This window comes from Rattus norvegicus, chromosome 7 (genome assembly GCF_021556685.1).
Source record: "Rattus norvegicus strain SHRSP/BbbUtx chromosome 7, alternate assembly SHRSP_T2T, whole genome shotgun sequence".
NCBI classification, from domain to species: Eukaryota; Metazoa; Chordata; class Mammalia; order Rodentia; family Muridae; genus Rattus; species Rattus norvegicus.
Window position 1 is genome coordinate 34,327,934 of NC_141540.1, and position 14,958 is coordinate 34,342,891.

A 14,958-nucleotide genomic window follows, 5' to 3' on the forward strand; every position below is an offset into this window, starting at 1 on the left:
TGGAACATTGTTGAATAACAAGGACCTGCCCTGTGTCCCACTGGGAAAAATTTAAAACTGAGGACAGAGCACTGAAATACTGATTATACGTTTGTAAACATTTCATTACCAAACCAGATTGATCATATTATGGGTCCTAATGTTCAGAAATGAAATAATAGGTTTAGGAAATTTGAAGCTGTGATAAAAATATTTCTACGTAGGATGAGATAAACTTCATACAGGTGAAGATAATGTTAAGATATGGTTAGCCATATTGAAAAGTGGTCTAGCACAGATAAAAGCCACATTGTCTAGAAATGTGTACCACAAATACAGTTTCTCTGTTCTGCACCTGGGTCTAGACACCATCTGTTTCTTGTGGTTATGTCACCAGGGCCTTCCAAACTCCAATAAGAATTTTTGTGGAAAGCTATATAGGCTATTCATATACATATAAATATATAGTATGTAATATATCCATAAATATTGTATGATACATAGTGTTTAAATATATGAATTTAAACATTTGATATATAATATTTAAAATTTTCTTCCTAGGATTTTTGTAGTATATGCTCCAATCTTTATATAATTTGTTATTAAGAAATGATGAACTGTGAGTTCTGGGAAGAAGGAAGATCAGTTTGTTGGTATTCAGTATCTGTGGCTTATAGCAGCAAAAGTTCTTGTTGTTGTCAGAGTAATGGGTGCAGCAGTGGACATCTCCTCACAAGGTCTTTCATGTGCAGTATACAAATCTATACCCATATTTATCTGAATGCAGAGGGAAGGGGAAAGCACAAGTTTTTGTTTTCTGAATATCCTAATCTGATTAACAGTTTTATAATAATGAACATCTTTGCCCATTTTAATAAAGTTCATGTCTTTGTCAAACTGTTCCTAAATGATTTGTGTTATGTATCTTAAAAAGTAGAACTCTTAGATCAACAACAAGTGTCAGCTGTCACTCTAACAGTCTGCCACCCAAGTCATTAACACTATGACTGTATCTGGCCAGCCAACACTTGACCGCTCTAAGTAAAGTTTTTTTAACTGCTGGTAGTAACTTTCTTCTGATCTGCAATTTTAAATGCTGGATTTTCTTTGATAATTTGTCTGAGAAGAACAGCATTGCTTGAATAAGTTTCTTAGATATCCTAGATATTAATATTTCAGTAGCTACATTTATCACAAAGCGTTCTTAATCTTTAACTTTCCTATTGTCTTAATTTGTATGCATATGCACGAGTATATTGTGCAGTTTTTAATATAAAATTCATTAAGCATTTCAGGGCTGTTTTCCCTCTAATTTATTGCTTTTAGAATTACTTTTATCTTCCCTTACAGATATGACACTATATTGCATTTCACTTGCTAATACCTAGTTTTCCTTAACTGTGCTATGAACAACAACATATCCTCTTATTATATTTCATCTTAACTTTTGGATTTACATCTAAAATCTCATCTGTTTCTGCTTTTCCAATATGTAAACTACATGACTAAGTGTTGATGTTATTAACCTATGTTATTATATTAAAACTATTCCCTGGCTTGCTTGTTTGCTTTTGAACCTTTATATTTTATAATTACTCTGTCAGTTTAAAAGAAGCTCTTTTTGGATTTTAATTATTGCTATATTATATATGCAAATTTTCTTATGATGCAGTAATTTTTAAATTGGATTTAATCCAGGAACCTGGAAGTGGGACTCTTACTAATGCTCTCCTCATAGTTCTTAAGAATGTATATTTTGTGTAACTGGATACAATTACTCATGGGCTCTCCTTTAACAAGCATACATGTACTTATAAATGAGCCATACATATATATGTTTATAGATTTTTAAAATTTTTATTTCATTTTTTATTAGATATATTTCTTTACTTACATTTCAAATGTTATTCCCTTTCCTGGTTTCCTGTCCATAAGCCCCATCCCCTCCCCCTCTTCCATATAGGTATTTCCCCCATCCATCTCCCTTACTGCCCCCCATATTCCTCTGCACTGGGGGTCCAACCTTGGCAGGACCAAGGGCTTCCCCTTCCACTGGTGCCCCAACAGGGATATTCTCTGCTGCATATGCAGTTGGAGCCCTGGGTCAGCCCATGTCTTTTGATAGCTGTTTAGTCCCTGGAAGCTCTGGTTTGTTGGCATTGTCGTTTTTATGGGGTTGCAAGCTCCTTCAACTCTTTCAATCCTTCCTCTAATTCCCCCCAAGGGGGTCCTGTTCTCAGTTCGGTGGTTTGCTGCTAGCATTGACCTCTGTATTGGGTATGCTTTGGATGTGTCTCTCAGGAGAGATCTATATCCAGTCCCTTTCCGCATGCATTTTTTAGTTTCATCAATCTTATCTAGTTTTGGTGGCTGTATAAATATGGGACACATGTGGGGCAGGCTCTGAATGGCCGTTCCTTCAGTCCCTCCTCTATTTCAAAAGGTATGTGAAGGAATTTTGTAGTTTTATAATTAATACACACATCTATTTTAAATTGCATTCATTATTATTAGTATGTGTGGGTGCATGTACCATAGTGTACGTGTGAAGGTTAAAGGACAACTTCGAGGAATTGGTTCTTTTCTTCTACCTTTCTATAGATTCCAGGATAGGGCTCAAGCTGGTGGGCATGCACAGTGCCCACTAAGTCATCTCACAGTTCCTCTGTGTGTTTTATATATTTTATAAATTGCATCATCTTCAAGCCTGCTGCTTTTATTTCATTATGGAGGATTTTTCCAAGCCCATGATTTAGCCATCCAGACGTAAACGTCTTTTAAATATTTTAAAATCATTATCTTTAATTTATTCAGTATTTCTCAGCTTCTTTTGAAGTTGGGAGAGGATGTGAACTACTTCAGAACTTCCTTAGAAACTTTGTGACCTAATGCTAAGGTTGTGGTCAGCTCCCTGATTTCTGTTCAGAAGCAGGAAGAGGTAATACTTACCACCGAAGGAATATAAACTCTGAAAAGACACTGAGTCAGGAAGTCAGTATTTCTAATGAAGCCTGAGAAAATAGATAATACACAAGTATTTTATCTCTCTATTCAGGGATGGATCCAGGCCCCACTGTGCTGTGAGCTCTGGGACCCTCCCCTCAAGGAGCTGACAGAACGGTTGCTTTCAAACATGTCAGGGCAGTCATCAGCGTCAAACGAAATGTGTTGAAAAGGAATCACATACCAACGTACCATTTGAAACATTTCTTTTATTGTAAAAATATTAAGGTGTTTAATTTCTCTCCATTTTAGGTACTTTGCCCAAAGAAACCTATGATTGAATATATTTTCTCTATAGCATATACTCTTGGAATTTTCAAAATTAAAGCAACCAACCTGCAAAACATTTTTTTCTCATATCAAGAAGCTATTTTTCACAATTCTAGCTTATTTTGGGGTCCAATAAAATCAGTTAAGTCCAAATTGAGCTTAATGAAAAAACCTGTTTCCTTATAGTCTGCTATGGGTTCCGCTGTGCTTGGTGTCATTAATATGGTGCTTTGTAGATTTTATGCACACACATGTGTAAACACCATATACTCTGTATCTTGTATTTCATATTCCTACCACTTCATTTAATTGGGTCTAACTAACATGTGCCCTGTATCAAATATCTTTTATGTTTCAAGCCTACTATTAAGCTTTCAAATCATAACTGTCACGCAAGGAATGTAGGCTCCCCTACTTTCCAGGCTGCCCATATATCGAATCCTAAAGTGTTCTAAAGACCGAGTAGTATTTTGATTTGTGAAATGAGAACATAGGTCCAATCCCCAGCTTCTGTCTAGGCTTTGGACTGACTTACGACTTCAGATTCTGATTTCTTTTTTTCCCAGCTCCAATACTAAAAGCAGAATGATCAGGCTAAGTGACGGACGCTTTTGAGTTCATGACTGTGAGTGTGCGGTGTGGCGTTTTATCTTTTTGTTTTGACAGAAGTGACATCTCTGGAAATGTATTCCTCTTAAACTCATGAAAGCTCAGAATGCTGACTAACACCAGGTGATTAAAGCCCTCAGAAAATCCTGAGCGTTTTGGCCATTAGAAGTTCTATGTAAAACAATCGGATAATGTGGTGCAGCAAATTGGAAGGGAATTCACAGAAACCCTTTCTGAAAATATGACCGATTTCAATGTTTCTCTTTGAATTACTACTAAGCACAGCGATTGCCACCCTTTGAGCAGTGTGTACCATGTGCTGGGCATTGCACTGACATCATTTCTGTTATGAATGCTAGAAATGTCTCTAATGTTATTGCTTCCAAATGATGGATCATTTGGCCTTGAGCTTTTCCAAACACCATGCCTGTCCAGAAGTTAAGGTAGGTTGCTCACCATTTGAGGCTCGCCAGGACCCGCATCTGCTCTCCTCAAAGCATGATGGCTTCATCTTCTAGTCTATACAAAGACTTCTGCTGGGCTCTTGATCTCATCCTCAAACCCAGGTCAGGGTGACTGTAAGGTTTTCCTGATGATTTCAGGATAGTAAACAAGGTTTTCTTCCATTGAAATCTTCTTTTGTAGAAGGACACAGTTTCAGATAGGAGAGTGGCCAGGAACAAGTATCGTTTGAGGTGTTTTGATGGCTTATTATCTGTACAGACCAAGAGAAACAGCTTGGTTAAGCTCTTGGATGTGTGTATGCTTACCTCTTTCCAGCATAGCATGGCCATGTCTGGCAAGGTCCTCACATATAGCAGTTGTGTTTCTCTTTCTACTGTCCCTGTTACAGTTTCTACCCAGAGGTGTAAAACATGCTCATTGGAGGGCTGCTCTGGGCTCTTCTATTTGCTAATAGTTTGTCTTTGATCAAGACAATTCTTAGAGACTGTGTCATACCTTTTAAAACATACTTACAGGGCATCCTGCTTCTTTGTCCTCTCTTGTAAGTATGCAGTTAGTTGACTTCTGCAGCTAACTTTTCTGTCCTTGGATGACTGAGGACCTGGGAAGTGTTGATAAAGTGCAATGCACACAGTCAGGTCCTTAGCAAAACACTCAGTCAGCGCCTTGGATCTAGGCAGTGTTCTACCCAGGATGTGAGGTATGGGGGCACATAAGTTTCAGGCCATTGCAGATATCAGATCCCCCTCCTCGGTAGAATGTGCAGATGTAAGTTCTCAAGGCAGAAAACCAATATCGGAGCCTAAAATACTGGCCTCCCAGCAGCTCTGCACTCTGATTCCAAAATTTCAAACGCCAACCCTAGTCTTTTCCACTCTCCTCCGACACTAGCATCCAACTGTACAGGTCCAGCTTTTATCCCCCTGTCAATTGTAAACTGTACTTGCCCACATCCTATGACTGTCACCAAGTGGTCCCTCCATTGGCCAGGGACATTGCCCTTTACATCGTTCACAGAGTTCCCTGTTTCCTGCCCCACCTCACCACTGGTCCATAGCCTAGTAAAGTCAGCCCAGTCTATCTATCTGGAGGTCTTAATACAAACTGCATATGTCTCTTCAAAAGAGTTCGATAAGCTTTCTATTTTCACAAAAACATTCTCTTGGTTTAAAATGTATGTATTCTATATACTCTTTTATCCCACATTCTTAGTCATGGGCATTTACCTCAGAGACAACTGGAGATTTTTGGTGGACAGACTACCAGAGGTTCATCAATGTTTATTATAGCATAGCCGTAGATGAGCATGATAAGCAAGGGTCGTATCCTCGATAGGGGATTGGCTAAATAAATTTGGAGCACCAAATTATGAAGTATATGCAGCTATTGAAATTATTATGCAGCTCCTTAAAATTGATGAACTTTTCAGTTAAATGACAGATTTCAAATTAGTACTATAAATGTAATTGATTTTTATGTACAATCACCCACATCTGTGTGGCTATACACTTCTATTCAGTGGGGTGTTTATCTTGCATTGATGTGGTTTTTTATTTCATCTTGATAGTTTCTATTTTTATTAAAATGAAAGTACTGGGAAAATAAAGCTGTAATATTAGCAACATATATTCTTATAACCAATATACATTTTCTGTTTTGACTTGCCACTGAATTGGTGCTATTTTGAAGACATTTATCGAGATACCTGTGCCCTGACTAGATAGTGGAAATACGTTTAAATATCATATTTGTAATGCATTATTCAACAACTGTCAGGCTGTTTTTAAAAAAAAGTCTGAGGAAACGTGCTAGCTAGTATAGATCTTATCAATTAAATAGCTGTCATATTTCTGTTGCCATGCTAATATTCATGATAGCACATCATGCACACCAATAACCATAATTCCTGAAACTTTGCTTCTACAAACAATTGCTTCCATGTTGAAATGTATGGACATTTCTGGTCATATGAGTATTTTTCTTTTACTTGGTAAGGTGCTTATTCACATGTGAACAATTATCCTTCTGAGCTTTCCAAAGGCTTTGAGTCCCAATTTCCACTTGAATTCTATGTTTTTATTTTATAGTGAGCAAGAACAAAAGTTATAATATATATTTAATAAATTGACATCTTAAAACACCAAAGTGCTTCTCCATCTCTTTTTTTTTACTGGAACAACTAAATGATAGCACTAAGTGTTGCCTATTGAAATACTGATCCTCTTAAAATGGCTTCTGTCATGAACAAATATGAGAGTATTTATCGGAGGGTTTTGTGAGAGCACCGAGCCAAGTTATCTTGTCTGTAGAGAAGTCAGAAACAGATCACTGGTAGACCGTATAGACATGTAGATTTTATAAACCAATAATTTGACCAAAGACAATAGATCTGATAACCATCATGTGTAGCACTCTGACAAATGTGTGTGTATTTTTATGAATCTGATTAAGTTTACCTGAAGTTCCTAGAGCTTTTAGGAAATTACCCTATTGACATTTACCTTCGTGTTTAAGAAACTCAGATGGCTAAATAAAAATATGTTTGAATCTACCTGAGAGTATGAATCATTTCATATAAAGGCAGAGTGCTCTCTCTCTCTCTCTCTCTCTCTCCCTGTCTCTCTCCATCTCCATGTCTCCATCTCCCTCTTCTTCTCCCCCAACTCTCTTGCTTGCTCAGTCTTGGAGAAGGTCAGATTTCCATGTAGCTAGTCATTAGATATTCACAAAATTATGCTCTTGTCTACATCAGAATCTGTGTCATTGGGTTAATCATTTGAATTCTCTGAGTTTCATATTTCTTACATCCTTAAAATTGACATGATCCTTTACATATCAGCTCAGAATAGTTACACTTTTGCCAGAGAGATTTAATTTTATCCCTAGTGCAATAAACCTGGAATATGATGAGACCCTTTGAATAATAATCATGAGTCAAGGGACTATTCGAGCAATAACCTTGGAAACTGTCTAGTTCGGTAATATAGTAACAGAATCCTTTTCTGTTGCTGAACTCTTTTTACTGGAACGTTTAACAGAACAGATGCTCACCTGGTGATGAGATGTTACTTCTGTAAGATGGGTAGGATATGAAGTTTATCCTTAAAACTTGACTTGATTATCTGAATTAAACATTTTAACATATGCCCATCAATAGTAAGGATGGCTGCTGTAGAATAATCTTTACCAAAGATGTCACTTTCCCAGCCTTCACAACATGTACATAATGTCATTTATGTAACAAAGCTATTGGTAGATGGCTAACTTAAGAATCTTGAATTGAGGTTCACTCTAATCACAGTGGTCTTTATAGAGGAATGCAGGAGCACCAAAGTTAGGGGAGATATGATGCTGGGAGAAGTCAGAGTGATGTAGTCATTGACAAAGTAAACACCTTCCAAATACTAGAGAAACAGAAAGTGGATTAGCCATTAGAGCAATGGTTCTCAACCTGTGGGTCACGACCCTATTGAAGGGGTGAATGACCCATTCATTCACAAGGTGAATGGTTTGCCAAAGACCATTGAAAAACAGTTATTTGTGTTATGATTAATATTGATAACAAAATTACATTATGAAGTAGCAATGAAAATAATTTTATGGTTGGGGGTCACCACAGCATGAGGAACTGTATTAACAGTTGAGGGCATGAGGAAGGTTGAGAACCATGCTTATAAGCAAGTCTGGAAGGAATAAACCCAGCTAATACCTTAAAATTAGTCCAGTGAGAAGAGTTGGACTTTTGATTTTGAGGACCGTTAAGAGAATACATTAACGTTTTGTTAATTTACTAAGTGTGTGGTCATTTGCAACGGCCATTTTAAGGAACAATTACAGATTTGGTCCCTGGAAGTGTGAAGAGTGCTATAAAAATGTCCCCAACTCTCACATAGCAGTGGATTCGAGCCTGAACATTGGGTAAAGTTCTAGAAGAGTTTGAAGGAGCTCGTTCAAGCCTAGGTTGTCTAGAACACGAATAGTTAAATATCAAGCATCCTGCAGATTAAGTATAGTAGAGAAGAATCCATATTTCTTAGAGAAGACCCAAATGGTTCTAAGTAGAATGCTTGCAGAAACATGAATGTTAAAAGCTCTACAGGTTAGCAGTCAGAAGATACTGAGGAAAGCAGTAGGGAAAATCTACCTTGTAGAACACATGAATCATGGTAGACAGGATGTTGGTAGGCATGTGGATGTTAAACATGTTTTTGTGAGTTCTTGGAAGCAGTGAAAAGTACACCACCCCAAAACAGAAGAGAGACAATTGTAACGGGGCAGCAGAAAGTACAGATGGATGAAGTTTTACAGGTGACCGGCAAGTGTTGAGCTGGGCTCATTGGCTGGGTCGAACGCTAGACAGTGAGTGTTGAAGGTATGGCTTGATTTCTTCTCTTTATCCACAGTTAATTTATGAAATATGAGATACAATTAAATGTATCGGTGGCCTTTCTTTTGAAAGCAACCACTTCTGATAACTGATTTCCCCCATTTTGACATCAGCAGAGATGTTTGGAATCACGTTGTACTGTAGGGTTTTTTTTTTAATCCCTCCAAGGATAGGCTGAAATGTGAGTACCTGTGGGTTATCTGGGTCCCTCGAAGCCTGGACATTGTCTCTTCCTCGCCTCAGATCTGCTATGTTCTTGACCGTGTACCTACTCAGAGTTTCAGAGTATTCACCTGGAGATGAACATAAGAAATTCATTGTTTACACTGATAAGCACTATTAACCCCTGTATTTCAAAACAGAAAAAGACAGATAGGAAATTCCAGGTGACTCCTCTCATCTGAAAGTTATTATGCTTTTTACAGTAGCAACACATTTAATGTCACAAAAGTTCTGAAACAGTACAAAAAAAGAGATAAATCAGGCGTAGAACTTCTGACTAAATAAGAACTTGGCATTTATGACTATGATATGCTCAAGTTCTTCAAATTTGAAAAGATGCTAATATTTGGGATTTGCTGTCAAGAAAGGATATAGTGGAGAGAGGGCCAAAGGTGTGCCTAGATAATTTTCTTCTACTGCTTCAGTAAGATAAGACAATACCTAACACAAAACCAAAAATCACCCGAGGCTTTTAAACCACATAGCTCCTTGAAGATATTGAATATATCATATGTAGGTCTTCTCATATACCTCAACACAACCCAGAGAGGAGAGCATCAGAAAATGTGTGTGGTGTGCATTGTAGACCTGCCAAGCTTTTGAGAATGTTGTAATTGTGGAAACCCTCACAGCTAGGATCTAAAGAGAGAGGGGGGAGGGGAGAAGCATTTGGAGTCCTAAACTTCTACAGACAGGGGACAGGCTTACAAAGGTTCTTGAGTGCAAACATGCTGACATTTATGAAACACACAGATGGCGGCTGGACCTAGTGGTCCTCATCTTTTTGGACTTACAAACTACTTTGGCCAACAACTTTCCTTTTACTCCCTATATGCTCCTTTTTGAAATGGAATAAATGCATATATAATATTTATATGCATGTGTGTGTGTGTGTGTGTGTGTGTCTATACCTATGTATACCATGTGTGTCCATTGCCTATGTAGGATGAAAGATGTCATCAGGCTCCCTAGAGCTGGAGTTGCAGGTGGCTGTAAGCCATCGTAGGTGCTGGGAACTGAACTCTGTCCTTCACAAAGTCTAAGTGCCTTGAGCCACCTCTGTAGCTCTGAACTATTTAATTAACACGGTAATTGTTCTGTCTCCAGTGGTTGAACATCAGCTGCTTTATCCTGCTCTTTAATTTTGGGGGATATGCTCTCTCTTTGTATTCAGCATGGGCTTTAAAGTCTTGATTCTTCTACCTTAGCTTCCAGAGTGGGGGATTATGGGTGTTTACCACACCTGGTTTCTGTCTTCATTTTGAAATGTGGTGTGGCTTCAAGGGCTACAGAAAGAAGCACCCTTACATTTTTAAAGGAATGGGAATAACGTTGTATAATGAGAAGTGAGTAAGAACTACGTTTTGAAACCTTGGCCTTATAAGTATTGGGTATGTGCCTTTTCTCGACCATGTATTGCTCCCAACTCTGTCTATTGCTTTTTATCTATCTCCAAAAGAGACCTAATGCTTATTTAAGGATAAGAAAATTAGATAATGTTTAAATCACACATAATAGGGTCAGGTTATAGAGTAGGGCTCCAACAAATGCTAACTATTATTATTGTTATTATTCCACTCCCTTTGAGACTATATACCAGTATACGTACTTTTGGAAGCCACCTCACCTTATTCCACTGTCTCCAAAAACAAAAGCACGTTCTTCAGATGCCCAGCTTTTCCCAGTATAAACTGTAGGGCCTCAGAGACCAATAGCTCTGAGTCTTAATTTCATCATTTGTAAAAATTTGAATAATGCTAGCATTTTTATCTTGGAGGGAAACATGACCCATTACTCGTACTCCAGGCTTACGATAGTGTCCATAGGTATCAGACAGAAAAGGTCAATCATAGCACACGAAATCACAGTAGAACATTCCTAATGGGATTGGGCTCCAGAGTACCCGGTCTCAAACCCTTCAGGCCGACAGCATGATTACGTGATTGTACAGATACCTTTTAGGTGCTAAAACAGTTACTCTCTCAGTGGCTGAGGCTTATTGGAAAGTCACTGTAGAGTCAGAGGCTGTGAGATGGCAACTTCTTCCAAATGCTGGCAAGCCATAAACTGCTACACAACTGTGGATGTTCACAAACAAGCCCAGCTCAAACGCTGCCTCCTCCTGAAAGTGTAACTTAATCTTCCTTGGCCAGAAAGTTCCATTTCTCTTGACAGCCAAGAGGATTTTTGACATGTGGTTACCTCCCCGTTTGAAAGCCATTTGTTTTGCTCGTATTTTTAGATTAGGAGTTCTCTATATCTGGGAGGTGCTATCTATCATCTGTGGCCTCGTGCCTCGCATGCCTGATGCCTCTGGACTGTGTGGGTTGAATCCCAAGGTTGTTCTTTGGTGTCACCACAGGGAGAGAGGCTCTCCAATGCTCATTTTGTCGCTTTCCAGTAATGCAGCCAACTTCTCTGAACCAGTTTTATTACCTGTAAAACAGAGAATAAGTCCAATGCTACACTGTTTTGAGAAGATTAAATAAATGGACAGATATTAAGCCCCCTTTTGACAGTTTGGGTTTGCCCAGATCAGGGATACTGGCCCTCGTTAGAGCTAAGGTATGTATCCATTGTTTTTTTTTCTCTCTCTTTTTCTATAATTACTACCCTATCAAGTAACTGTACTATTAAAAACATTATTAAGTAATAACAACAAAGTAAAAAGCCACATAACATCTCAATCTGGTGTGCAATCCTAGAATGTTATGTTGCTTTCTACTTTTGTCAACAAATATTTTACTCTCTGTGTAGATTTCACATTCACTATGGCTGCAAGATTAAAGCTGCTTTTAAATTAACTCCAAAGAGTCCTTTCCCCAGCCCCCACCCCTCAGATTTTTCACCAACCTCATTTGGTTCTACTCACCAGGCTCCAACATATCCAAACCTGGGTGTTATTAAAACAAGGCTCACTTGAGGAAAGAAAGTTGTAACTCTCAGTATTTGATGCCTTGCTAATGGCCGGTCTGTAACTTACTCTGAAAGGAAGATGCAGCCAGAACTCGATGATTGACCCCCCCCACCCTTTCTTCCTTCCTTTATTTCTGGAATGCAGATGGGCATCAGGCAGACAATGGACCCTTCTGTGTGAGCTTACAATACAGCACTGGCCTAGACCTGGCTCTAATCTTCTCCCATTTGGCCTTCTTCATTTTCCTGCTTTCTAACCACCCTCAGCTTCTCAGGTAGTTATACGCTAGCCCTGAGGCATGATAATCTGGAACCCCATGGCTAGAAGCTTGGCTTATTAGAAAATCTATTTGAAAGGTTCCCAAAGAGTTGCTTCTTACTAACTTTGAGGCAGGGACAGAATCCTGCTGTTGAGAGAGAATAGGGGATGAGGGAGAGAGAAGAACAGGTAGGAATAATGGAAGAGAAGCGGGAAGGTAGAGAAAAATGCCAACATCGTAAACTGCATTTGAAATTCCTGGCCACAAGTGATGTATTGATTTTTCAAACATGTCATGATGGGAACACAAGGGGGGAACTCGAGCCATTTGTCATTGTCACTTGAGTGTGAAGGGAAAATTACAAAAATCTCACGTGTCTTCGATGTGCCATTTTTCACTGCAGCAAGTAGACAGCCGGTTACCTATAATAGATTGGAAAAAGGAATGGGTTGTTTTATGATAATTAAGCCTGCAATTTATTTGTAAATTGTTTTATATTTTAGTAACATGCTTTAGCTAAGAAATGCCCAAAATGTGTTCCATTTCTTTTTTTTTTTTTAAATTTGCTGGCATTTATTTGTATTACACGCACCACAACATTTAGCCAAACCTTTTGAGTACTTTAGATACCTAAAACAAGGCATAGAAATGTCAGAGTGATCCATTATTTTGCATAATCAATTAACATTAATAATTATAAAATGTTGGAAGATACCCCAAATAAATTTCTCATGTGAAAAATATCCTGTTTATGTAGAAGAGACATATTTAATATTTCATGGATTAGTAAGTTCTTTTTATTTCTTGCCTCTAGAAAACTTTCAGTTGCCCATATTATATCAGATTAGCTATCTAACATTTTTTTATATTAACTTGAGTATTTCATATATACATTTCGAGTGTTATTCCCTTTCCCGGTTTCCGGGCAAATATCCCCCTCCCCCCTCCCCTTCCTTATGGGTGTTCCCCTCCCAACCCTCTCCCCATTGCCGCCCTCCCCCCATAGACTAGTTCACTGGGGGTTCAGTCTTAGCAGGACCCAGGGCTTCCCCTTCCACTGGTGCTCTTACTAGGATATTCATTGCTACCTATGGGGTCAGAGTCCAGGGTCAGTCCATGTATAGTCTTTAGGTAGTGGCTTAGTCCCTGGAAGCTCTGGTTGCTTGGCATTGTTGTACTTTTGGGGTCTCGAGCCCCTTCAAGCTCTTCCAGTTCTTTCTCTGATTCCTTCAATAGGGGACCTATTCTCAGTTCAGTGGTTTGCTGCTGGCATTCGCCTCTGTATTTGCTGTATTCTGGCTGTGTCTCTCAGGAGAGATCTACATCCGGCTCCTGTCGGTCTGCACTTCTTTGCTTCATCCATCTTGTCTAATTGGGTGGCTGTATATGTATGGGCCACAGGTGGGGCAGGCTCTAAATGGGTGTTCCTTAAGTCTCTGTTTTAATCTTTGCCTCTCCCTTCCCTGCCAAGGGTATTCTTTTTCCTCATTTAAAGAAGGAGTGAAGCATTCACATTTTGATCATCCGTCTTGAGTTTCGTTTGTTCTAGGGATCTAGGGTAATTCAAGCATTTGGGCTAATAGCCACTTATCAATGAGTGCATACCATGTATGTCTTTCTGTGATTGGGTTAGCTCACTCAGGATGATATTTTCCAGTTCCAACCATTTGCCTACGAATTTCATAAACTCGTTGTTTTTGATAGCTGAGTAATATTCCATTGTGTAGATGTACCACATTTTCTGTATCCATTCCTCTGTTGAAGGGCATCTGGGTTCTTTCCATTTTCTGGCTATTATAAATAAGGCTGCGATGAACATAGTGGAGCACGTGTCTCTTTTATATGTTGAGGCATCTTTTGGGTATATGCCCAAGAGAGGTATAGCTGGATCCTCAGGCAGTTCAATGTCCAATTTTCTGAGGAACCTCCAGACTGATTTCCAGAATGGTTTTACCAGTCTGCAATCCCACCAACAATGGAGGAGTGTTCCTCTTTCTCCACATCCTCGCCAGCATCTGCTGTCACCTGAGTTTTTGATCGTAGCCAATCGCACTGGTGTGAGGTGAAATCTCAGGGTTGTTTTGATTTGCATTTCCCTTATGACTAAAGATGTTGAACATTTCTTTAGGTGTTTCTCAGCCATTCGGCATTCCTCAGCTGTGAATTCTTTGTTTAGCTCTGAACCCCATTTTTTAATAGGGTTATTTGTTTCCCTGCGGTCTAACTTCTTGAGTTCTTTGTATATTTTGGATATAAGGCCTCTATCTGTTGTAGGATTGGTAAAGATCTTTTCCCAATCTGTTGGTTGCCGTTTTGTCCTAACCAAAGTGTCCTTTGCCTTACAGAAGCTTTGCAGTTTTATGAGATCCCATTTGTCGATTCTTGATCTTAGAGCATAAGCCATTGGTGTTTTGTTCAGGAAATTTTTTCCAGTGCCCATGTGTTCCAGATGTTTCCCTAGTTTTTCTTCTATTAGTTTGAGTGTGTCTGGTTTGATGTGGAGGTCCTTGATCCACTTGGACTTAAGCTTTGTACAGGGTGATAAGCATGGATCGATCTGCATTCTTCTACATGTTGCCCTCCAGTTGAACCAGCACCATTTGCTGAAAATGCTATCTTTTTTCCATTGGATGGTTTTGGCTCCTTTGTCAAAAATCAAGTGACCATAGGTGTGTGGGTTCAATTCTATTCCATTGGTCTATCTGTCTGTCCCTGTACCAATACCATGCAGTTTTTATCACTATTGCTCTGTAATACTGCTTGAGTTCAGGGATAGTGATTCACCCTGAAGTCCTTTTATTGTTGAGGATAGCTTTAGCTGGGTTTTTTGTTATTCCAGATGAATTT

The 14,958-nt window shown here is 38.9% G+C and overlaps 1 protein-coding gene across 5 annotated transcripts in view; it reads left to right on the forward strand.

Moving 5' to 3' along the window:
• Positions 1 to 14,958, forward strand: part of Anks1b (ankyrin repeat and sterile alpha motif domain containing 1B) — a 1,165,946-nt gene that overhangs the window by 315,481 nt on the left and 835,507 nt on the right. The gene's annotated exons all lie outside the window — the stretch shown is intronic.